This window comes from Betta splendens, chromosome 10, assembly GCF_900634795.4.
Source record: "Betta splendens chromosome 10, fBetSpl5.4, whole genome shotgun sequence".
Taxonomy (NCBI): Eukaryota; Metazoa; Chordata; class Actinopteri; order Anabantiformes; family Osphronemidae; genus Betta; species Betta splendens.
Genome location: NC_040890.2, coordinates 16,937,438 through 16,962,890, shown reverse-complemented (window position 1 = coordinate 16,962,890; position 25,453 = coordinate 16,937,438). Strand labels below are relative to the sequence as shown.

The 25,453-nt window shown below is 40.7% G+C and overlaps 1 protein-coding gene across 16 annotated transcripts in view; it reads left to right on the top strand.

The window, feature by feature from the left end:
* Positions 1 to 737: 737 nt before the first annotated feature.
* lingo2 (leucine rich repeat and Ig domain containing 2) overlaps positions 738 to 25,453 on the top strand; it is a 251,085-nt gene continuing 226,369 nt past the window's right edge. For 8 of the 16 annotated variants that reach the window (XR_008695848.1, XR_008695847.1, XR_008695845.1 and 5 more), the window contains exon 1: positions 738 to 1,231. The gene's annotated coding sequence lies outside the window, so the exon portion shown is untranslated. Of the gene's footprint in view, positions 1,232 to 1,905; positions 6,499 to 18,105; positions 20,415 to 25,453 lie in introns of those variants that run through there. The other 8 variants (XM_055512306.1, XM_055512305.1, XM_055512310.1 and 5 more) reach the window with 6 other exon arrangements.

Genomic DNA, 25,453 nt, shown 5'->3' with positions numbered 1-25,453 from the left:
TCTCTGCACAGTCACAGTCAAAAATGACAAAACAAATCAAGTGCATGACTTTAATGTTTCTCCTGATCATCGACGGGATAATGAGAACCATGAATGATTGTAGTAGGAAATGTGCTAAAATGAAAGGAAAAAGCATTATTAATTTCATCGAGGCGCAAACACATGTATTTAGACATAATGTGGAGTTGCATTCATCCACGTGGCTCACTACTGGTCAGCTACTGGGGTCTATCGGATTCAAGTAGCTGCCGTGCTGTTTACTGTAAGATTTGTAAAGGTTTACTGTTGCTCATTCTGTGTATTTGACACTTTGAATCAATAAGTCATTCATAGATGGAGAACTGGTTTATTTTTAATGGATCATGCTGCTGCTTACATCGATTCAACAATGCGTTTGGCCAAAGAGCTGGCTGAAAATCCGCCTCATGCTCAGTAGGCTGCAGACAATACAACTACAACCCACAGAAAGCACTTATACAGAGTCAGCCCCCAATATGTAAGAAGCTTAAATGCAGAAATAGTCCAAGTACTTATGCACCATGTGTAATCAAAGCGTAGGCTGCTCCATTATTGTGTTTGAATCTTTTTTATTTCATCTTTATTAATTTTCCCTTCGAAAAAGAGTGAAACAGCGCCCTCTACATGATGTGGGGCGTCATTTACCTGTGCTACACTCCTACGGCTGACTGATGAGGCCGTATGGGAATAAACGTATCGTAATGAATCAATTGGGAAGATTGACCAATCAAATACAGTGACGTCATGCTCGAATCAGTGATTAGCCAGGAGTCCGCAGAGCGAAACCAATCAAATCACAGCAACATGTCACTATCAAGTTTAGGCGGCGGTATCGCTAGCAAGTTCAGGCACAAGGTTAGAAACGTAGTAAAAGAGCCAAACTGCTAATTTGCCACTATAAAAACAAGACAACGTCGGGCACGAAGGCCTCGTGTGTATTCAGAGAGAGGAAACGGAGGCATTTGGACTTTTAACAAGGATAGTTATGTTATCGGTGGTTGCTAGCTGCTAGTGCTAAACGTTTAGCATAGTCCAGCATCCTCTGCTAAACTCGTGTTTCTGCTTAAAAAGCGCAGGACGACTGGTCAAGCGGCCGAGATGTTAAAGGACTGTGTTGCGGAGGAACCGAAGGCCACCTGGAAATTCTACGACCTGGTTATCGAATTCATCAGCACCGTTGAGGACAGGAGAGCGACCTTCCTCTGCATACAGGGTGAGTGAGTACCTCTCATTTTTACTTGGAGCTTTTCTCTTAACTATACTGCTCATGTTGCTGTAAAATAAAGCTTATAGCGGGTTTTTTGCGATTGAGATGAGCTGGGATTTCTCCTGGCTGAACAAGCGAACGGAAGCTAGTTTAAGGCATTCTGTTAGTGCTCATTTTTACATTGGCTGTGCATTAAACCCCTCAGAAGACACAGGCAGATGAAAACACAGATGTTGTGTTTTTAGTTCTTTTAAAAAGTATTGATGCCACTGCTTAAAAAAGGTCACTTGCGTTACCGCGGATTTTATTTGACGGTAGAAACAATAACAGCCTGCTTTCAGCACAGCAGCTAATACTGAACAATATCTGATTACAGAGAGGGAAGGAATGAAAGTATGTAAAAAATAATTAGAAAAAAATGCCCTGTGGTGTTTCTTATACAGGGAAAATTAAAATGTAAACTGTTCCCCATTATGAAGAATGTTTCCATCCATGTTGATTTTTCTTTGGGTAAGACAATGAAGTCCTATGTGCTCCTGGCAAGTGTGTTTAGAGGCATCTAAAGTGCAAAGTGTATAACATAAGAACTAATTTCCCTTTGTCAGTTACAGTACACATGTTCGGTTTGCGCAGGAAAAGATCCCTTGGCTGTTGCTCGATTAAATGAGCTTTCCCTCCAGTTGCAGTAATCACTGGTGTCACTGCTCCACAACCTAATGTCTGTTAAGACGGATCTCTTTGTGCTCTGGCGTCTACTTCTGAGTCGTCTTCTCTGGACAATGTCTGACCTCCAAAAAAGCTGCAATGCATCAGGTAATGCTGGGGCGAATGGGCTGCTGCAATATGAGTTTGATCCCAACTCAGAGGTCAGCTCATCATGCGTAAATAGTGTTTCCCTGGCAACATATTCCATATGAGAAATGCTGATGAATGTAGTGGAAGGAGTGACATGAAGACCCCCCTCTACAAATTCATTCATCGGCTGCTAGAGCTGCTGCTGCTGCTGCTGCTGCTGATGCCAGAGCACTGATATTGTAGAAATTAAGACACAACTGACATATGATGTGTAAAAATTCCAGACACACACAGTCAATATGCAGACAGTTATCCAGAGAGGGGAGCTAGTGTCGATTATATAACTGGTAGACTTTCATTTTTCTGATGGAGCTGATTTAAATATACTTGAGGTTGAAGTGATCCACCGCATAGATGCTTAACCTTTTTGCCCACTGATGGGTTTGGATGAGAGGGGAAAAAATGCATTTATTATAGAATAACGTGAAATGGAAATTACAGTGTCACATTTTTGGATTCATTTAACCTTTGAGTCTCTACGTCCCCACATGAGGACATCACAGCTTGAACTGAAATAATGAAAACTGGAACACACATGATGCCACTGCTTCTATGGAAATTAAATCAGTAAATGTTTCTATTTTTAGTTTGATCAAATTTAAATATTTGCTTTCTGACACAACTTCAGTCTGATAAGACAAAAGAAGCAAAGATTGTCTAAAAAATTGTAAATAGTAATTATTTAATAAAATGTCATAATTTCGTAATTTTCATAAAAAATGACAAGATTTCATTAGATGGAATAATCACTTTAATTCACTAGTGTTACCCAGAACTGAATGAAATGTATGTACAGTATATGTAGAATAAAAAAATAAAATGTGATAAAAATCCAAGTGCCACAATGATAAAAGGAAGAAAACATGCTGAAGAATTTAATTAGCTGCAGGATGTGTTTTTATTTTTAAAGAGCAAACCTCTGCCTATTCAAGTGATCAAACCTGTGACCTTTGTTGCTCAGAAAGGTCTCTCTGACAGGAGCCCACCTCGCTGCCAGTGTAACATTTGAAAAAAGCTTTCATAAAAAACAGTGTTTGAAGAAGGACACGTTCAACCACACCACACTGGCTCTCTGTGCTCTGCTCTAAATATTCAGGCTACATACTGATGAGACTATTACATCTGGAGCAATTGCATTTTTGTGATGGATAGTGGAGGTGCCGCGTTGTTTGTTAAACTAACAGTAACTCGCTCTGCTGTCCTGTTCTGAGAGATGGAGGTTAATGCAGGAAAATCCTGCATGTTCCACAGTTGTAACTATACACAGCTGCCTCTAATCCAAGTCTCCAGTGTTTAGGGGAGACTGTGGGTATTTTCTGTGTCTGTGTGCGCGTGTGCATCGATTTGTTAGCCGTGTAATCCTCGATTGTGACAATGGTCAGCGAGATTAGGGGCTAGAGACACGGCGCTGGCTCTTTTAGACGGCTAATGGGCAAAAAAGCGTGTTAATTGCCCTTGACTGTTGAAAGTAAATTAATTATTGATCGCTCTCCCGACTCCTCTTCTGTACTTACATACCCTTTCAAATCCTTTTATCTCCGGCTTCGAGTAAGAACATTTCCACCTTTCCCATCATTATGCAGGCTGACGAGCAGGTGGACTAGCCAACCCCTTCAACCCAAACCTCCTTTTTTCAAATTCCCACTTGTAGCTGTGCAGTGTGCTGTAAAGGTCAGTCAGCAAATCTCACCTCAAAGGACACCTTACCTTCTTCTGTGATACCTCACTACCTCCCTCTCGCATCTCCCCTCTGTTTCTTCTCCCTTCTCTCTAATTTTTGACTTTCCCGTTCTTGCCTCCTGCTTTTACTGTATTTACACACACACACAGGCACACGCTCTCTCACCCCCACACCAGCAGCTCTTACAAATAAATAAGAGAGCAGATGAATAAAAACCAGGGTTGAGATCTAAAGGCTGTGTCGTAAATTGATGACAGTGAATGTAAAGCCGTAGAAGCAGTTCAGACAACAGCATCATTATTCTGCCTATTGATTTTCTCCCTCTGCTGCTAACAGGAAAAAAAAGCCATCGTGTATTTGAAGTGAGATATAAACAAAGTCCAACATAATCTAACTGCGTACATTTTTTTCCTACAGCTGCAGATGTCAAATTGCTTTGGATTAAAGCATCAGCTTGGAAAGAAAAGGCTTGTGTGGTATCTGTGTTTTGTTGATGCACACATAATGTTGTTGTGTGTGTGTGTTAGTGGGAGAGAGATATACCCTATATTACAAGCTTCTTATCTAATGCAGCGATTACTGTTATCAAACATTATAGTCCTGTGTTTTAATCAATTCATCACGCTGCATCTCAAAGCCGGCTCTGATCTGTCTGCTCAGATAGTCTGTAATGGTACAGTGATGAACCTGCTGTGGAGGTGGCTTTGGTTCACTTGGTAAAAGGGTTGCTCACAAGCTGCAGGATCAGATTGTTCACAAGGGTCATGTCATGGAAAATATGCTTATTTTATTTTCTTGCCAAGAGTTAAGATGAGAAGAGAGATGTCACATGACTGCTTGTGTGCTATAAAGCTAATCATATGTGCTTCCTTTAGCTTTTCATGAAGACTGGAAGTAACTGGGGAAAGTGATGCAGCATCTACCTTCCACCAAACACCACACTTTATTTTAGGCGTCATACCATCCCTTCACACATATAGAATCAAAACACTGGGAAACTGGGGCAGCAGTGGTTTCAGTCATGCAGCCCCCCCACTGACATTAAAAAAAACACCCAGCTACTAGAAGGGGAAGTGGAAAAGGCTAAAGTTTAATTCAAATATCCTCTGATGCATTATGAGCAACAGCCAGGCGAGATTCCAGCGGAAACAGAAACTGAGTCAGATGGTGATTTATGCATCATATTCCCTCGAAGCGATCTCCACAAAATAAAACATTATGTTTGTGCAGAGTTTCATATTAAATTTTCATGTGGATACTTTTATTAGATTTTCTCCAAACCGCAAAATTTGAGAATTCCTTGGTTTGGCGTCATCTGACAGTGTTACCATAAATGACAGCGTTTTATCTGGTGAGTGAATATTTATAGCGAGCGAATCTAAGACACGCAGCGTGTGCTGTTACTGTTGTTGGCGCCGTCCTCTTTCCGCACTGTAACTCAGATTGTGCTGTACTTTTTGTGGAGTATCTGCTTTTATTCACTTAGATGACTTTAAAAGTTGTTTACAGCATGTTCCCACCTCTGTCATGAATAAAATTCACATTCATTGCTGTGGCAGACTTGAGCTATTCTTTTCTGACGTTTATTGTACAGAAGGACCTTGAGTCCTCTTCTAGCGTTTCTACCATGATAATTGAGATAGAGATTTAACCGGATCTCAGGCTACTGTGTCCTCGCTGTTGGCAGGGGGATGTTCATCTTTTTAAGACGAGGATCCTTATGATGATCTAATGTCTAGCATTTAGACCTTTTTGGTCAGTTAAATTATATCCCCTCGCTTTCTGAAGTAATTTCAATCAGGCTGAGATTCATTCACTAAACTGTTTCAGTGACTTATCCTTGATGGAACTTGATGGAAGAGGCAGACAGTCGTCTGAGCAGTGAACATATTACTTCTCCTTTTACGTAGCTGTAAAAAAAAGATAAAAAAATAAAATCCAGATAATTTAAAAATAAAAGTATAACCTGCTACGCCTCAGACAAAATGCCGAAGTTTATCGATCTACGTGGAGATTTTTCCTCTAAGATTGTAGCAGATCCGTGCAGACTGCAGTAACCAGAATTAACCAGGTCATATGAAAGTGATGATTCTCAATAACAGCTGAGATCCTTCATTTTAGGACCATGAGTGTTGGCTTGTGTGGGTCTGTGTGGCAGTTGTGCTAGTACAGCATGGCTATAGTAAGCAGGACCTTGGGGAACCATTATAGAGGTTATAAAAACACACAATTCATCATGTTTTTCATTATAGCAGCCTGCATGTCCAGTGTTTTCATTCTTAACTGAATGGCATTTTGAGTTCGATACATGTCTCTGCGTCTTCATCCAACTTGGCGAGAGTCCATGTATCCAACATACATCCTGTAAAAATAATTGCGTGTTAGTAAGGACCCTTTAGTCAGAGGCAGAGATTAAATTTTATCTGTTCCCCACATCCAGTTGTTGCATGAAGTTTGTCGTCTGTTTAAAGGCTTTCCTGTCATTTGTTCCCTCATACTTTTCCATTACATGATCCATGAATGATGCAGGAGCCACTGTGTTTGTTGCAAATAGTCATTCATTTTTTATAGCAGCTTTATCTTGAAAACCTTCTCCTGTCCTGAACCACCCTGCTGGATCTCAGTTGGATTTTCATCACTGGTGGATGAAGTGCCACGCTGGCATTTTTTTCTTCCCGCGACCTGCCCAGATGCATGAATTCATAAATTGTGGATGTGGTGCTGATGGAGTCCCTTGTTTTCTCTGATGACATTTCCATACATGGCTTGCTGTTGAAAAATGTCATTTTGACTCATGAGCATCACGCTGTTGCCTCGCCTCTCATGGTAAATATGATACCGTGACTGTTTCCAAACAGCACGAAACCAGACATTTTTATAAATTCTCACTATTTAGCATATCTATAACACCGGCCCACGTGGTTTATTTCACTCTAACCACACAGCACGTACTTTTCAATGGAAAGACAAATACATATACATCACTAATTGCCTGCATGGTCATATGATCTTTGATGTTTGTTGAGTCAGGCTCATTTGATACTACTTCCTCTGTAGTTGGGTAAGTAGCTATGTACAAAATGACCGGTTTATTATTAAATGCTCTATATGAAAGATACTCAGTTATAAAGAGATTAAAAAAAGTTGATCCTTAGACCCTAAGCTATTAGCCAAGGTACCCGACTTCTCATAGCTGTGGCATATCACAATATAACCACTATAAAGCTCTGAAGCATTTACACTGCGATGTAATTGAATTTTGACCTCAAGAATAGATATAGAGCTGCAAAATAGCAGTGACTTGAGTACGTGGCGGGATTGTGTGCAATGGGGTTATCCAAAATTTCTCTTGGGGCACGAAAAAACAGCCAGCCGTGTTTCTGCCGGTGTGTGTGTGATTGTGCCTGACCGCGCGCCGGTGTGTTGCTGGCTGCAGTGATTTTCCGCTAGCCTTTAGGGGACAGTTATCTCCTCCACTTCTTTTTACCTCGAGCTCGTGGCAGACTCTCCACCCACCTAAATCTGCAACTGTGGAGGTGAGAGTGGCAACCTTATTTAGCTAAATGTTCTTCCTCTTTTCCCCAGGAGCTGCAGCATGTAGAAGTTCAAACGGAAGTTATCTTGTCATTTCCTCACACCATGTAACCCCCTCTCAATTCAATTCTCTCTACCCTTCCCTTTCTTATTCTCTCTCTTTCATTCCCTCTACATCCCAAGATTAATAATGCAGCATAACTGATCCCCCCCCCCCTCCCTTATTTTATCTCCAGCAGATAGTGCTCAGCCAGCACAAGCTAATTTTAGAGGATGACACTGCTGAGTGCTTGCGATAAGCAGTTCACAATGAGCGGGACATTATTTTCCTCCTCTCTCAGGTTCCAGTCCTTCTCAGGTGAAAATCACTGTAAACACAGCGTGTCCCAGATCCTGCAGATTGCAGTTTTCTTGCATCATTAGCTCAAGTTTTGAAGCATGCATTTGACTCTTCTTTTTGTCTCAATCCACAGTGCAGCTCAAAAGTCGCAGCGTTATGCAAAATTAGCACCAGAGTGCTAATTGTTATGTGTGCACTGATTCAGTACAAATGCAGCCGTTTGTTTTTGAAAGCAACAGTGAGTTGTACTTGAAAGTGTTCATTCCAAAACGAGATAAAAGAAGTGTCATTGTCTCTGAGAAAATCATTGATATTGCAAATTCAAAGCACATTATGCCCCTTTTCCAAGAATAACAAGTGCCTTTAGAGACATATTTTCAGCAATTAACAAAGCAGTTGAGATGATAACGGCAGGGGGCCCCAGATCTCTGCTTGGCACAGCAACACAACTGTTTAGCATTCCATGCTAGGAGCCAACGGTGCAAGTGTTTATCATACAAATGTATTATTAATTTCCAAGCCTTCAAAAATATTGACCTCAGTATTTGTTGAACCTAATCATGTTTATTTTATCTCGCCCATAGCATGTAAATCATGCTAAATCAGCTTTAATTACACTGGAGTTGAAGGTGTCTACAGTTGAGGTAGCAGAGATTAGATTCAAGGATGGGATTATTGTATTGTTACCAGTGAATTTTTGTTTGCTGCCGCTCGGTTTGTGGATCGCGGCGCTAACATGTGGGTGTATGTGTGTGTGGTTTCTTATCTGACAAGGGAGATCATTGGAATTTATAGGAAGTAATGGATAACATGGCAGGACATCCAGCCAAACTGACAACCGCAGGAGCCGTAATATAAATCCTATCATGGCTGTTCATTTTCCGCGAGTGCTTCAAAATGGGAAGTCAGTAGCTGGATGATACAGTGGAATCTGTTTGACACACACAGAAGACACTTGCTAGCGGCTGATTGTGTTTGGTTTAACACCTGCATTCAGTGAATGTGATACTCATAACTTGTGGACCTACTGTACGCAGCAACTCATTATCAACTCTTTTCAGAGGACATTTTAACAGCTGTTATCTATAACCTTCTAACACTGTCAGCCACTGTGCTGATTGCAGTACAGGAAATGTTCAATTATTGTGAGCAGCACTTTAGAATGCAAATCAAAAACAGAGGACATATAAAGGCCGCTGCGCACCGCATTTAAAAACATTTTGCTATGCAGTGATTTCATTTCAGTGGTTGGTTTTGTTGTGTGAACTTTAGGAGTCAAAAGTTATGGCAGCTGATGATGGGTAAAGAGTCAATGTTGAGGACTTGACTTTTGTCTCATTACAGTAAAGATCGAAACTGTAACCAATGTTGGTATCTTGGCATCTTCAAGCTTTTCCGCCTTCAGTAGCTGCTGTAATAAGACCTGTAAGGCGAGCTAGTTGGATACTGTATTCTGGGCCTCTAGCATATAAACCATTAATATGCCAGCTACTGTATTAGTAACACACTTTTCCTGGGAGTAGTCCTTATATCACAGATACCACCATAATTCTTGCAGATAAACTGGAGTAAACAGCCCAAAGCTAAAATGTACAGTTAATACAGTACAAGTCAAGTTATGTCATATGTACGTATTATGCTTAATTTATTACCAAGACAATGGGAAAATGTTGTTCTTATTTACATCCCAAATGTCCAAAAAGCCTTTAATATGCCTTTTGATTTAAGGGTGCACAGCTCCCACCCTATTTAGAGGCACATGAAGAAAGACTCGCTTCATTCTTTACATCACGAGACGTATTATTGCTGTACTGTTGACAGCAGTAATCTGTATAGTTGCAAAAGGTTAGATTCGTATCATATTCAAATGAATGTTTGACAAATGACTTTCCCTTCAAGACATATGATACATTATTAGCATTTTATTATAACTAATGATGTGGGTGATCAGGATTATGTAGAGAAGATAAATCATTTCCTTTGCTTTCATTTAGAGGATGACAGTGCTTTATGACTATTTGCTGCACATTAGACCTGGGTCAGAGATTATATCTTTGTCGATGTTCAAGAGGTATATTCAACTTGGGTGATTGTGTTGAAAATTACATCACAAACTGAACTGAGTTGAATCTATACGTAAAAGGCAAATAAAGCAAAACCCAGAGCTGTGCGAAAGCTTAATTAACTCTACAGTGTAAGGAATAATGATAGACAACTATCATGCATCTATACTGCATTAATACTTGTAATAATACTACAGTTGCACTTCATCTACAGTACTTTGCATTTCTACTGCAGCCATTCAACATCTACATCCCATAATATTCTAATGATAAGAGGTAAAGGTCCCTCATAATGCATGTGTCTTACATGAGTCTTGCAGAAGCTTATTCTTTTAAAAATGTGATAAAGTGCAGCTGAAGACTTGCAGTATATTGCGACGGTGACCTCATATCTCAAACAACCGGGTTCCCAGCTATTTCTCCTGCTGCCTGACGATTGAAAGGAAAGCACCATTTGAATTTTTTTGACCGTTTCTTCTAAGGGCACAGAAACATTGTAAAAAGTAGAGCTGTGGTGAGGAGTAAAATGGTTTGTATGACCGAGAGGGCCCTGGGTGGTTTCATAGGGTTGGCTTTCAGACATGCTAATAAACACTGATACTTATGAGAGACACAGCGTGAATACTCAGATCTCTCAATCCTTCTAGCTTGATACACTGTACAGCACAAGGCTTTACGTTACTGACAAACACTTCAGTCCCTTTGCCTCTGCTCCAATCCATATCCTTAAGACTCCTCCTACTCTATCACTGTTTATGTCCTGTGGCCTCCAAAAGATAGAGAGAGCATATAGATTAATTAGAACTTAGAAGAAATCTATTTATTTAATTATAATGTGTTGAAGTGTTTCATTCGTAACTGTTCATCACTTGGCATTCATGGACCAATATCAATATGTCCTTGAACTGACTTTGCTTTGCAGACATGCACAAGATGATATCCTTTCGAGGAAGTGTTCTGATATGAAAGAAATAAACAGCCTACATTACAGCAGTTTTAGAGTTTTAGTCTGCAAGTGTGTCTGCATTCATGGAGTGCTGATGTTATGAATGAAAGATGGTATCTCTTTATATGTTGGCGAATGAGCACAAGCACAAATACATTGCATTTCCTGAAAATGGTATTTTCGCGGTGCACGTTCTGCAGACACTGTCTTTGTAAAGCCAAAGGGCACGACCCTGACCCAAACCTCATCAGAGGTGTTCATAAAGATTTGCACAAGTTGCACCAGTATTTCTTTACATTCATCTCGTGTGTTCAGAGGTGTTTTTCTCTCAGAGCAGTTAGAGTTGGACAAGGTCACGCCAGCACTCTTTTCACACACACATAGGCAGCGTGCTGTTCAACCCTTTGGAGCTGGTTGAACGGGGCTTAGCCTCAGAGCAGATCATGCCAGCTGCAGTAAAACAATATTGCCCTTTACCTGAACTCAAACATGTTTTTATTTATTTATTTCCCAGAATACATAAGCTGATATCTGATTTTTTGCAAGTCAGTGACTACTGGATATAAATCTGCCCGCCCTGGAAAAAAGTGTTGCATGCCTGTACAATCCTAATGATGCTAAACAAAACGCAGCTTTGACCGATGATTCAGATGGAGCTGAACAAGCTTTTGATTGAAAGATAAATTGACAATTGCTGACTGCTCATTTGTTTCACTGAATATGGCCTAATAATACCCTAAAGCCCTTTATTTTGTCACAGTGTTATTTAGAAAAATATAGTTCACAAGAGGTCAAAAGAACAAAAGATGAAATCTCTATACAGAATGTGAAATGGCTCAGTGGGTGACTTTAATATCATAACCATCTTCCAGTAATATTAGCCTTTTCACTGGATGAAAAGATTTTACAGCACAGCTCCATCAGCAATTCTATCACAACTCAATCAAGCATCATGTAAGACTTCCCATAATCCAAACCCTACAGTGAAAGTCCTTTTGTTTCAGGGGTTAAAGAATACCGTTGTTCTGTCCTGATGGAACAGACCTAATGTCGCTCAATTAAAACCCTGCATAGCACTGATAGGTAAAGCGTGTGTGTATGTGTGTGCATGTATGTATGCATGTAAAATAGTCATGTTGCAGAACCACAATGGGATTAGTGGTTGAAAACAATCTGTGACATAGTAATCCTGCATTTATAGGATTTTAGGCCACAGCTGTCCCCACATTTTGTTTTGTTGCTGCACTGGCTTCCAGTTAAATACCGACTTTAATTCAAATTCCTGCTTACTGCCTAAACTGTAGGTTTTGCAGTGGTCTGGGCCTGAGGTACAGGACAGTATTTCAGGGCTGTAGTTGCTGAATACAAACCTGGTAGGTATCTCAGATCAGCAGGGGCTGGTCAGCTAGTGAGTTCAATTTATTGTGAACAAGGTGAAATAGCTTTCACCTATGCTGCCAGCAGCTGGATCAGCTTCCCTGGGTCACGCTGGATATCTGTTTCCACGTCCACAGAGTACACTGCTGGATGATTATTATTACTGTACTTTTTTATAAACAGTAAATAATTCAGAGTCGTAGATGCAAATCAATATGCTACAGGAAAGCTATGCTTCAGCATCATTTATGTGGATTCAGTGCTGTGTGTTTGTCCTGTAGCATGTTTACACGTATTCATTGTGGCAGTAAAATTTATGACCCGATGAACCCCCAATGCCCCGTCAGTGAAGCAGCCAGACACTCTTGATCTAGAGCAGAACCGAGCGGTCTGGAGAAGCTCATGTAGACACTTTGCCTGTGTATTTATTTTTAACAACAGCACATCTCTATCTTCACTTAATTGAGACTTTTCTACGTTTCAGTCTGGCTCTATAGGCGCCGAGGAATTGCCCCTAATGTCCTGCGTTGCCTTTCTCTTGAGCATGGGGCTTTATCACACTTTTAGCCTTTAAAAATATTATTAATGTCAGTTATACTTGGCCATGTGTGACATATACAGTAAGGAACTTCATTATAGCTCTGGCAATATGCATAACAAAGCTCCTTGCCTATGAATGTTGGAACACGAATGTGTAGGAGTTTAACAGCCACAATTACATAAACTCACGCTTTTCACAAGAGCTAATGGACTATTGTACAAAAAAAGTACAGCGTCTGTCAGGATTAGAAGCTTCAGTATGAAACACAAGGTAAATAGGCGACAACTGAATTAGAGGTCATCTTATATGCAGATATTTAGTAAATGTGAGTTTTGATACCGATACTAATATCCGGATTATAGTTTTACCTTTATATTGCATTACTGCAGCGTTAGTAGCCAATGTGTTTTATGAACCATTCAATCAGCCATTACTCAAATTCGTCAGCGTTTTAGGAGGACTTTTAATAGTAATTGGTGCATTTATTTGCTTCACCTCCCAAATCTGTGAAGTCTATTATAAGTCAATTTAGTTTTATTTGCCACATGTGAGAATGGTATATGCACAATAAACCTTTTCTGTCTTCAGACTGCAATTAACTGACTCGCTGCACTCTACAGTATAGCAGCATTGTTCAGAGTTGACAGAGTTTAGAGTACAATTATGGAATGGCACCATGGTTAGCAGGTTCTCCATGTGCCTGCGTGACCCTTCCTCTGGGTCCTCTGATTTCTTCACACGCATACATTTTACAGTTAAACAGGAAATGTCGTTTTGCCCTCAGCTGTGAAGGTCAGCACGAATGTGTTTATCTCTGTGTGTCTCTGTGACCAGCCCAGCCTGGTTCCCCTCAGTATATGTTGAGATTGATGCCAGACCTCCACAACCCTCACGGATAAATTCATAGGAGATGGATGTTTCAGTAGTTGCAGAAGGGAAACTTGAGCAAGAGGTAATTATTAGACGGTGATTAACATATCAATACTTTTGCCCTTGTGAAGAATCGTCTTCCTACATTGGCTGACTAATCAGGAATGTGAGCGCAACAAGGCTTTTTACATTTAATACACTGCAGACTACATCTATCTGCTTTCTTACCTGTTTGGATGAAATACATCATTCTAAGTATGGTGGTGGGGTTGTCACTCTCACCACAACTCTTTAACACATACTGAGATATTTTCAGGTTGGCAAGTGATCTTATAGGATTTATATTCATCCTATCCTAGTGATTTGTGTTGGGATTGTACTCGGCCTGTTTGATATTAATGTATGTCATGTGCACATAGGACTGGAGTTGTCAAAGCAAACATGCTGCAACATACTTTTAATTTACAAGGAATAACAGGTTAAGCATCATGGCGCTTATCATTTTCATGCCTTTCTGGGGTTAGCTGGCTACTAACGGAACTGCAGAGAATGTGTTGAGGTTTATCTTTAGACGAGCTATTTTTGCAAAAAACTTTAAAACACCACCTGCCCAGACAAAGGAACACAAAACAAAGGTTTTCTTTTTTCACGCTGTTTTAGTGTGTGGTGAAGTAACGGAAATAGCAGACCATATACTGCTGGAGAGGCAAATGCTAATGTATACATCTTCTGAATTACATATTCTATTTACACAAATCAGACATGAATAACATTATGACATGTCATGACCCCAATCCCCATATGATTGCACAAGGGCATCAGAACAGGACCGTAGTGCAATGGAAGAAGAAGGTGGCCTGGCCTGATGAATCACGTTTCCTTTCGCATGGATGGTCGCTTATCTGCAGAACACCCGGCACCAGATTGCACAGGGGAAGCAGGCAAGGTGGAGGCAATGGAAAGCTTTGGGAAAACTTGGGTCTGACCATCCATGTGGTAAAAGTGTTAAAAATGTACCCCCTACTTGAGCATAGTAACAGAACCATGTCCACCCTTTCATGGAAACGGTGCACCCTGGTGGCTTTGGCCTCATTCAGCAGAATAATATGTCCTGCCACAAAGCAAAAAAAGGTCAGGAATGCTTTGAGCAACACAACACCCCTAATCTCAATCTTATCTAGCATCTGTGGGGTGAGCTGAACAAACAAGTCCAATTCATCATGGCCCCACCTTCCAAATTGCAGGAATTAATGGATCTGATCTTCTGCTAACATCATAGTGCCAGATATCACAGCACAGTTCCAGGAGTCTTAGGGAGTGAGTGAGGGAGTGAGTGAGTGAGTGAGGGAGGGAGGCATCGTTATGGACCCTGCAGAATTTGAACAGCGCTGGATGAAAAGGGAAAAAAAAAATGTTGTCCCACAAAGAAGAAATCCAATTATTATATCAATAATTAACATTATTTGTTGTTTGCAATTTCTTCATCCCTAATAAACCTCTTCTCTTCTTTTAGACTGTAAAAGTATATCCTGTGCAAAATGTAGAATTTCATTACTATTGCATTAATTATCTCTCATTAGAGGATAGCGCTTCCCAGGTGACGAAGGTCTCGACCCTCTCTTAATTATACCTGGAGAGTGGGTGCTTTAAACCTGATTAGTTTATGCCGTATTCCCTGATTAAATGGGGAACGAATTTGGCTTCAAATACTGTAGTGGGTGTGTGTGACTGTGTGCAGATTGTATTGTAACGAGTATATTGTTTAGTTTTTTTTTTTTCTCCACTTTGCAAATGTCATCAATTCATCTGTGAGGTGGGAGCCTCAATTATGATGGTCTGAAGTGCAGTGTGTCAGGAGTTCACAAATCCAGTGATATTATCTTTAATTGCAACTTAGTAAGATTGAGTGATTTACTTTGTCCCAGAACAAGTGACTATGCCTGGTAATAAAGTGCACAGGAAGCAAATAAAATCACAGCCCGTAGCTGTGAGACTTTTTCACAGGTTTTAAGGGAAATACGATTTGTAAGGATCATTACCAGATGAAATGACTTGTTAAGATGGATATTGTTTGCAATGAGGTGCTGCCAGGGCCACCATCTGTAATATAATAGGGAATAGTGTTGTGATGGACTGCAACAAGGGCATCTACTGAGCTTCACCTTGATAAGGGTCACACTCCTGTCTCGTAATCCATAAAAGAGCCATAATAGCCTCTCCTTCAGCCAGACACGAGCCCATTTTACACCAAAGTAGAGCAACACTGTCTGTACACAACTTTTATTGTCTTACAACCCAATTGAACACATGGCAGATGGGATTACACAGACAGACCGAGTCATGCACGGAGGCATAGGCATTTCAGAATTAAAATGTCTCGTATACACTTTAGGCCTTTTGTGCTAACATGCAATTTTCATCACACTATTTTGTGGTTCTGCTGCGGTTGCAGGCCCAGCTGCTGTCCCCCTGGCCCACCCACATACACACCTGCACAATTATGTCACACACCTCCTGCATTTAATCCAGCCCCATTCTCATCATTCACTGCCAGACTGTTTAATGGAGCCCTCCTCATGCTCCTCCAGCGTTGCTACCTTGCCTGTCCACCTGTCTGAGTCCTGCCCCTGCTTGTTCTGTTGGTCTTAGCCTGTTCATGCTCCCCTAAACCTGTAAGACTGACACTATATTAACCTTGGCTTGTTTACTGGCCCCAATTGCTGGCTTTGCCCCAGCCTGCCTTGGTCTCCTGTCTGCTTTTACTGGAGCAACATCACCCCGTGCCAGTCGATTCCAACATGCACGCGTCGGTGTGTTTGCAGAGTTTTGAAGGGGATGCTGTGGTGATGCTGTTGGCTGACATATTCCAGTAAAGACTGCCTTTCCCCTCGAAGCATTCTGCCCGTGGTCTGGCTTTTAGATTATTACAAGAAACACATATTCCGTTAGTGGCTAATGCATGTCTTTATTGTTCAAAAATGCTCTCACATTTACAAAGCACAGGGAGAGGATGACAGTCATAGACTAAAGATTTTTATTTGCGTTGTATGTGGTTATTTTTATGCCACTGCTTTATTGGTGTAAAGCTTTACTGAAAACATGACTCAGGTTTTTTGCACTAGTGATGCTCTTTGAACTGACAATTGAGAAAAGAGAGACAGAGATTGAAACAGTGAGGCAGACTTGTTGACAGGTAATGTTGTTTTGCTCCTCGCTGAGAGGGTTCAGGTCCTTGAAAGAAGTAATTATGGCTGATTCTTGGATGCTGGTGTAAACTACCGTCATCACTACTGTGGAAGGCCAAAAAATGGATTCAGTTGAATTTCTGTCTGAAGAGGAGTGTGTGTGTGTAAATATATATATATATATATATATATATATATATATAACTAAAGAATGCTACAGTACTTACTGTAAGGAAAGTTAAGCTGTAATAACACAGTTCATTTTTTAACAGTGCCATAACGTCCACTAAGTGACCAAGTCTCCTTGAAAAGCACCTTTTTCTCTCATTTTATCCCCTGGCAATCACTTTGTACCAGCAGGTGCCTTGTTTTCGGGATGGCGGGTGTATCAGATTCATCTAAATGTTATATGCTATATTTTCCCGTCAATCATCCTCTGAGCAGGTGTCATGTATCTCGATGACAGCTACACAGTAGCGTCTCGCTTCGGCACAAAACTTTCTGCGCGACTGTAGGCTCTGAGAAAACTGACTTTGGCGATTTATGACCTCCGCGGCGTCCTATTGCCTGCGGCTATTTTGTGAGCGTTAATGAATTGTAATGCTGTTTTTGTCATCATTATGAGTTCTGCTCGCCCTTTAAAATCTATAGCTCGCTCGTACATCGCAGTGATGGACACTACAGGTCAAACAAAGACGGCTATTAGAGACACACACAGAGGAAGAGAGGGATGCGGGGAGGAACACAGAGCAAAATTGGACTAAAGTAAGCAGCCTAATGCCTCCACCAGCAGCTGTCAAGCCATCTCATGGCTCCAGTGCTAAATGAACTCCCTGGCCCTACTGTTCACACTCTGCCCACCTCCTCCACCCACCACTGTCTTCTTGGCCCTCCCTCTCCTCGTTCGTCTGTTCTCTGCGAAAAAAAAAATGGGCACAGAGAAACCATCCTGCCTCACAAATCAAATCATATTATATTGTCATTTTCCATCTCCACTCTGTCTTTCCCTCTCTCTAATTCTTTTCCACTCTATCATTCTCCCATCTTGTCCCCTTTACACTGACGCCCCCCCCCCCCCCCCACCCCGGAGCTCACTCTCTCCTTCTCGCTGCCTTTTTCTGAAAAAGGACACATGATGTGATGAAAGATGGAAGTCAAGGGGGTAGGGAATCTTTCCATTCCCAAGGTGTAATCCCATCAGAAAAGCTGGAGCCCTGGGCATAAAGAGCCGGGTTGATTCGCAGTCCGATTTGAACATTTCTCACCTCTGCCGAACCTTTCGTCTTTGAAGCCACGTGCAAGAAAGGAAGCCCATTTAATGACGGGAGCATCTGGTATTGTTAAGCTCAGCGCTTCCTCGCCAAGTGGAATGACATTTTAATATTCTCGAAGTGGAAAGTTTCAGTAGTCTGCTTGGCTCGCAGTGACCTCCTTCCATTTGTGATGTGTCATGTTCGCTACCAAACATAATGGCTTCCATCTTTATAGGGGGAACTCCAAGGTGCATGAAGGAAAAGAGGACCGCACACGCACAAACATCATCATAGACAGAAGATTACAAGAACACTTCTGTCTTTATGGGTGGGTGAACATCTTTAAGAAAGTCGGACTGGCCATTTTCGATGCTGTGGGCTGAATACTGTGGTCAGCCTATTTAATAGAGGAGCTCAAAATGAAAATCTAGGCTCCTCATTAGAAATACATGCTTTTGGCCTTGGAGATATTAGACCTTTAACATCTACGTCCACTACGTAGAAAAAAACTATTCTGTCTCACCCATCCTCTGCTGCAACTCTGGGCTTTTTACAAGTGGAATATCACACAGACCTCTTTAAATGTGCCCCCCCCAGGGCTCAGCTATGCACATACATCAGGGAGTCCAAATGGAGGAAAACAAATGAATAAAGCAGATCCTTGAGGGAATCATGGCCGTGGCCTGATTGTATTAGATTCTGTGTCCATCACCAACTAGTGTCCTCGTCTAACTGGAGAAGACCCGTGTACTGGCTCGATGGTATTAGATTCTACACACAGTTTATTACATGAGGGACGTAGAACTCCTGCAGGTGGAGAGTGGTTTAGTTCAACCCCCGAAACCAGTGCTTCAGTAATAGAAATGTAAAAGGTTCTTTCAGGAAATTAAATATTAATGATATATGAATTAATTAGAGTTTTTTACATAAATGAGAACAAAGTACAAAAAAAGGGAATAAACAAAGCGTGGAACTAAGAAATTATTTCAAAGTTTAACAAGGATTTAAAATGAATAAATCAGACAAACATGAAAAGAAAGAATTAAATAAAAGAATGCTTCAAAATATTTTTTTAGGGATTAGCTAGGTTTTAAAGATCCAGTTCTCCAGATTTGATTCAGCAGGTACAGTAGCTTTGGCCCTACAGCCTCTGTTCTTTAGTCTAGACCTTGCAATTGCCAATTAATCCCAGCTTCTTTAATTCCCCCATCATCTGTGGCACAAAATCATTCGCTTTCCTTCCATAACAAGGTCAGACCTCATGGTCAGCAATAAAATGCCCCTTGCAGCCGGCATGGGTCCAATAGGTGCACATGCTTGCAGTAAAGGACCTTGAATCCCAGTTGATACATATATTGAAGAACGCACCCTTCACTGTACAAACACATCAATACACGTTACATGAAAAAACTTAACGTCGTCCGATATTACTGCGCCATCAGGTGGATCCTTGCCTCCTTCGTGGAGTAAAATTAAGCAGTGGATAAAATAAACAATGAATCTCTGTTATTAGGGTTGAGTACAACAGCTTGTACTCAGCCTGATCGTGAAGCTCCTAAAGTATTTTCATTATTGGCTGTTAAAGTTAATTGGTTGTAAAAGTTATAAATGGTGAAAAGATCTTAAATGAAAATTTAAGGTCACCGATCCTGATGCAGCCTCGAATTGACGTTTTTATTTATTTATTTATTTATTTGCATTTGAGGACTTTTATGCTTGTGAACAAATACCCAAACAGTGAAGAATGTCCTTGTTTGTGCTGGAATTGTGTGGTGTATATATAATACTTAAAATGGCAATTTGAATTCTGCGAAATGATTTGGGGATTATAAAGATTGTTTTCTGTTGCTCTGGGATATCGGAAATCCTTTTTGGCATTAAAGGCTTTTTGCAATTCACTCTGTGTCAATCACTGACAAAAACTTTTGGGGCTTTGGGACTGAAAGAGCATTAAGGCGGCTACATTAGGGCAGCCAATAATATCATTTCAGAATGCAAATATCCACGAGTGGGGTTTGTATTTCAATGCAATGGCCAGGAGCCAAGGAGCAGTGCACTGTAGACAGGAGCTACAGTAATATTAGTCAGTCTACCAGCAGCTAACAGTTGAAAGTGATGTGAATCAAGTTGGTGTGATTTGATCTCATCTCCTTTCTATAAACTTGCAGGAAGTAGCGGAAACATTCACGTAGGAATGATTTAAGTAAATTTGAATAAAAACACTTGCAGCTGTAAAATACGACACATCAATAGTGACTTTGCTGATGGTTTTTAGATAAAGCGGCTTTGATCCAAATCTGGATGTTGTTACTGAAAATAGTTGTGATTATCAGGTCATATCTGAATTAGTTAAGAGGAAGGATGGAGAGCGTGTGGGACCATTATAATCATTTGTCAGGAGCGCATCAAAACAAGTTAATAAAGTTGTCAAATTGAGTTTTTATGGTTACGGGGTCATAACGCTGCATGTGCTGCATCTGTAGACTGATGGGGGAATTGGATGATATTGGTAGGCACTCTTTTAACTGACTGGAGATAAAAACTTAATAAACATTAGATAACACTCCAGAAATACATTTTTTGGAGGCGTTGTCACATCAGAAATGAGTCAGTGCTCTCACAGAACGAACAGGTGTTGTTTGGTTATACAGTTATATCTTAATAGGTACTAACTGGCAACAGTGAGCACGCAGCCAACAAAGTGCTAGCCAGCCAAGAACCTGCTAATGCCACCAAGTCTCAATGATGTCACTAAGCAAATGTTGACAAAAAGACATTTTAAAAGACAATACATAATATATTGCACCCTTCTAAAAGGACTTCACCTCCAATTAAGGAACTTTTGCATTGTGATACTGAAACTAATATTCTTTACACACGCAATATTAACAATTCACCTAACAAGCAATAATACTTCAATATTTAGTGTTGTCTGGCCTTTCAAGTTAAAACATCTCCTGGACCGCTGACATGATGCTGTGCAGTGCAGGAATACTAATTTTCTAATGTTAAGAATGTAAATTAGCTTTTGAAGCACTCTGTGTTGCATTCTTAGAAGGTCTCCTAACCTTTTGACAGGCCGACTCTGACCTGAATGAGTCGGAAGAAAAGGCAAATTGCCATCGCACCATTCCTCAGCGGCCTTCACCCTTCACCCCTCCCCTTCTGTATAAGCAATCAATAAATATGCTATTTCAAGTCATGATGTGAAAATCAATCCGAGAGTCCGTTCCCCCACCACCTCTACCAAACTCCTCTCTCCTCTCCTCCCCTGCTACATTTCTGAGATTGCCTCCAAGGACCGGTTGTGAAAGTGGAAAGTATTGAGATTGAATGGAGAGATTAATGAAGCTTGACAAACATAAGCAACGTGTTGCACAGGAGAGCAATGATTTGGTGTTTGACTTTTATTTCTGACAAATCTCACTCGCAACAAAAGCACCCCAATATTTTAACTGTGATTAATTGACAGTTATAAAACTTTCATAATTATCCTATACTTGCATAATTCTACTGGCCCTTTGAATGTATTTACACCTCATTATGTTGGCAATGAGGTATTATAGAGGCAAATACAAGTATATTCAATATGTTACACATTGGATTATTACATTATATTAAAAAAATTACATCCCAGGGTCAACCTGGTGTGAAGTTTTCCCCTTTTAGCGTGGTTTCTCTGGCTCTAGTCCAAAGACACGCACTTTGAATTGCCCTGTAGGCGTGAGCATGAATGTGTGGCCCTGTGATGGACTGGTGACCTGTCTGAGGTGAACTCCACCTCTTGCCCAAAGGCAGCTTGGACAGGCTTCAGCACACCTCGACCTCTTACGAGGACAAGCAGTTCAGGATGATGGATGGATGGATTGATAGGCTTTAGTGTTCTGCACAATCATCTGTTATTTGTACATACTTCAGTAATACTTTTGATATCTGGTCATATGAAGTAATGTTGTAAAATGATACAATATGCGATACCTAATATAAACTATAGGTTATACTATGTATTGACATTACTTTTTTTGAACTGAGACCAATTATAACAAACTAAAATGACATTCACAGATATGAGTCATTAATTCTGTATGTTCCTCACCTTTGTGGCTTCACATCACTAACATATGTAAAAAAATTCTGATGTGGGAATTGCATATAACTGGATGGAATAATGAAGCGTCTTGGTCAAGTCCTCAATTCTAAAACAACACATCAACCTGCCTCTGACTCTAAATATTCACCTGAATGCAAATGGGAAGAGTTCAATGGTATGAGTGACCTGGAATGGCATCGCCCGGGTTGTCCTTTGCTCACGTTCTATTTAAAATTAAATTCAGTTGCGAAAAGTTAGAAGCTGAACCTGCATAAGTGACTGCGGAAACCTAACAAATGCAAATGCAAGGGTCAGCCGACGGTTTAATGCGCCTGAAATCTGCGTGAATCAGCTGAATGTCTGCATGGAGGATTTTGAAGTGGCATTATAGACAGTGCGCTCCACCAACCTCATCAAACCATCAAATGAAGGAATGCCAATTCCCCAATGCTGCTTTGACAGGCAGCGCTGGAGCTGGTTCACATCCGACCCCTTGGTGATACAGTCACACAACTGTCATATCAAAATGTGTTGGTGCATCACACTCCACTGAGCAGCGTGGACCCTGTCCTGTAGCCATTTCTATGGACATTAGTGCCAGCATTGCCAGTTAATACAGCTGCAGCTCTGCCTTTGACCGTTTTGCACATTCCCTTTAACAGCTGACTGCCATTCACACGCAGTAGTAAATAACCCTTTGGACGAGCATTGCTTTAACAATACAAAACGGTCTAGCTTGCAAATTTATTGTTCGCTGTCCAAATGTCCACCAGATGTTTGTAGCACTTGGCGGTTTGTGGTGATGCTGCAAATATCTGTGGATGTTAGTAAATGGGACAGATTTTAAAATAATTAAATAAAGCACAAAGCATTGCTAAATATTGTAAACAGCTGGTTTGAAGTGATGTGACACATTCAAGATCAAATCCATCTGCAAAACACATACACTGCAGCATACTTTTAATGGTAAGCTACAGTAACCAATACTACTGCTACTGCTTAGTGCTTTTAAATTGAAATCAGATACAAGGACAATTTTCTTTAAATTTTTTTCTTAATGCGTGATGAAACAACAGCAGCGAAGAAAAGCATAAATCAAGTAACATTATCTATCTACATCTTTCATACTTGCTAACCATGGAGTAAAATAGATATTAAAATGCAGGGACCATCTGCTGGCTGGCTTGCATAACCTTTTTTAGTGTTTGATGGATGAGTCAGCACTGGTCCAGCTGCTCCAGATGCACATTTAATAGTCTAAAAAGACTCTAAACATTTAATCAATAAATACATTATTCATCCAAAAATAAATTAATCTGAAAGTAATTAGATCATTTTCGATTGACGGGTTGCAGGTGCCCCTTTTATGTGGAAAGGCTGAATTGAATTGAACTGAATTCAGACAATTGTTGACAGACATCAGCAACAACCTTCATTACAAGTATGTATGAATGTATTGTTATATTAAACACATTCAATAAACTAATTGACTTCCTTGTATTTTAAAATACTAAACTGACAAGATCAATGTGACCACTGCCCTGTCCGCCCACATCTAATACTTGAACTGAATGAGCATTTTTAAAAGTTCACTCTCTTCAAAAGTTCAACTTTCTTAGTGACCAGCATACGCTAACACTTAAGCTCACTGTATGTCTGCACAAGTTCAAACAAAAATTTTACAGTGAGAGAGAGAGGAAAGGTTTTGAAGAATTTGTATGACTGTAAGCCACTGTCATTTTAATAGGGTAGAATGAATTTGGCTGACCTTAACCAGCATGACTTCCACTGATGGTAACATTAACATTACAAAAGGCACGAGTGCAGAGTGCAAGGGCCTTAGAAACTGCAAAATGCAAGTATCTCATGTAAATAAACCTACAGGCAACGGGAATGAAGGACACTGCCTTATAATGTACTCTGGGATTTCCTTGTGTTAGGGACAGTTTTCAGACAGGACACAGGAAAATATTAGACCATAAAACAGATCTCTCATGTCCTGAGGATTTCTTGTATCTGAAAACTGAGGCAGAGAAAATATTTGTTTTTTTTGACAGATGAAATGTTGACTGAACACGTCTGTTTTTTTATGTGATTGCTCTTCATTAACATGACAATAAACCTTGATTATTGATCTCATGCTGATCATAAGTGTCTGAAATGGTGTAGACTGGCAGTGTCAGTCATTGTTTCTTTGCATCATGTGTCTCTCATCACACTTAGCCTCACATGCAGCTCCTGCCACTGCCTATAATGACAATGCTGTAATGCAGCCAGAGCCCTCACAGATTGGATATCCTCAAGCCAGGCAACGCTGTCATTGACAAAGAGTGAGCGAGTGCATATGTGCGAGCGTGTGTGTACGCACACATCTGCCTTTTGCCTTCTATAACCATGTTGCCTTGGCAACCATGCTTCTGTGTTCTTTGTCCTTTGTCACTGTACAGAGCGGTAAGAGGATGAAATCATCTGTCTGATCAAGGTCGTCCACAAGCGTCAGATAAGAAGAATGAAACACAGAAAGCAAACCAAATTTTAGACATTTTCTCACTGTTTTTGATGCAGTCGTTTTGTGACATTTGTGCATGTGTCGCTTACACGACTCCCTGGTGTGACTGTCTGGTGTCCCGTCAGTGGGGAGACTGGTGCATCTGTGGGGACCCGTGCCTCTCTGTTACCAAAGAGGAAAGAAAAAAAAGATGGTAACATGCGCCTAAAGCAATTAACAGAAGAGAAAATAGCCAGAAGTGGCCAGTGGCAAATTGGAGGATGACATATGTCAGCTTAAGAGCATGTCCCAGTGAGCCAATGTGACATTTGAATGCAGCAGACAGAGGTATTTTTGTGCAGGGAGATAATCTCAGCGTTGCATTCATGCTTAAATGCCGTATGTGCGTATGGGTATTTGTCGTATTCATGCCTAAGTTATAAGTAGCATCTTAAAGAATTTTACATCTCACCATGCATGTATTTAAAGATATTTTCTGTAAATAAACTATACTTTTCACTTCTCCTAAATGGAAGGTTTTCTGATCAGACAAAAGGCTGCGCAGTGGAGGATGTTCCCACGGTTCATGTTGGAGGGCTGCCAGAGGAACAAGTATAGGCCTTCCCACACATCCATCCCAACAGGACAGTTTCCTCTCTCTTATAATAAGCCCATGTCGTCTGTTAATCATCTTTTCCATTCAACAAGCATGAAGTTGATGCTAGATGAGGGAGGTGGTGCAACTCTCACTCCACAAAACCTGCCTCAACCAGCTCCAGAGCAGTGTCTCCATCTCAGTGATTTTTAAACACATGCACACGTTAATAACCTCAGAAGAAGAAAGTCAATAAACAAAGAGCAGAAATACTGGGTTTACCAAGAGTGACAGCGTATTTGACGTCCAAGTAGCCAGTCAATAACGCTCAGTGATGCTGAGAGTAAATGCATTTTTCAAGTTCACAACAGTTGTGCAGGGAGGGGGGGTCACTGAGTGGTAGCAGGCTG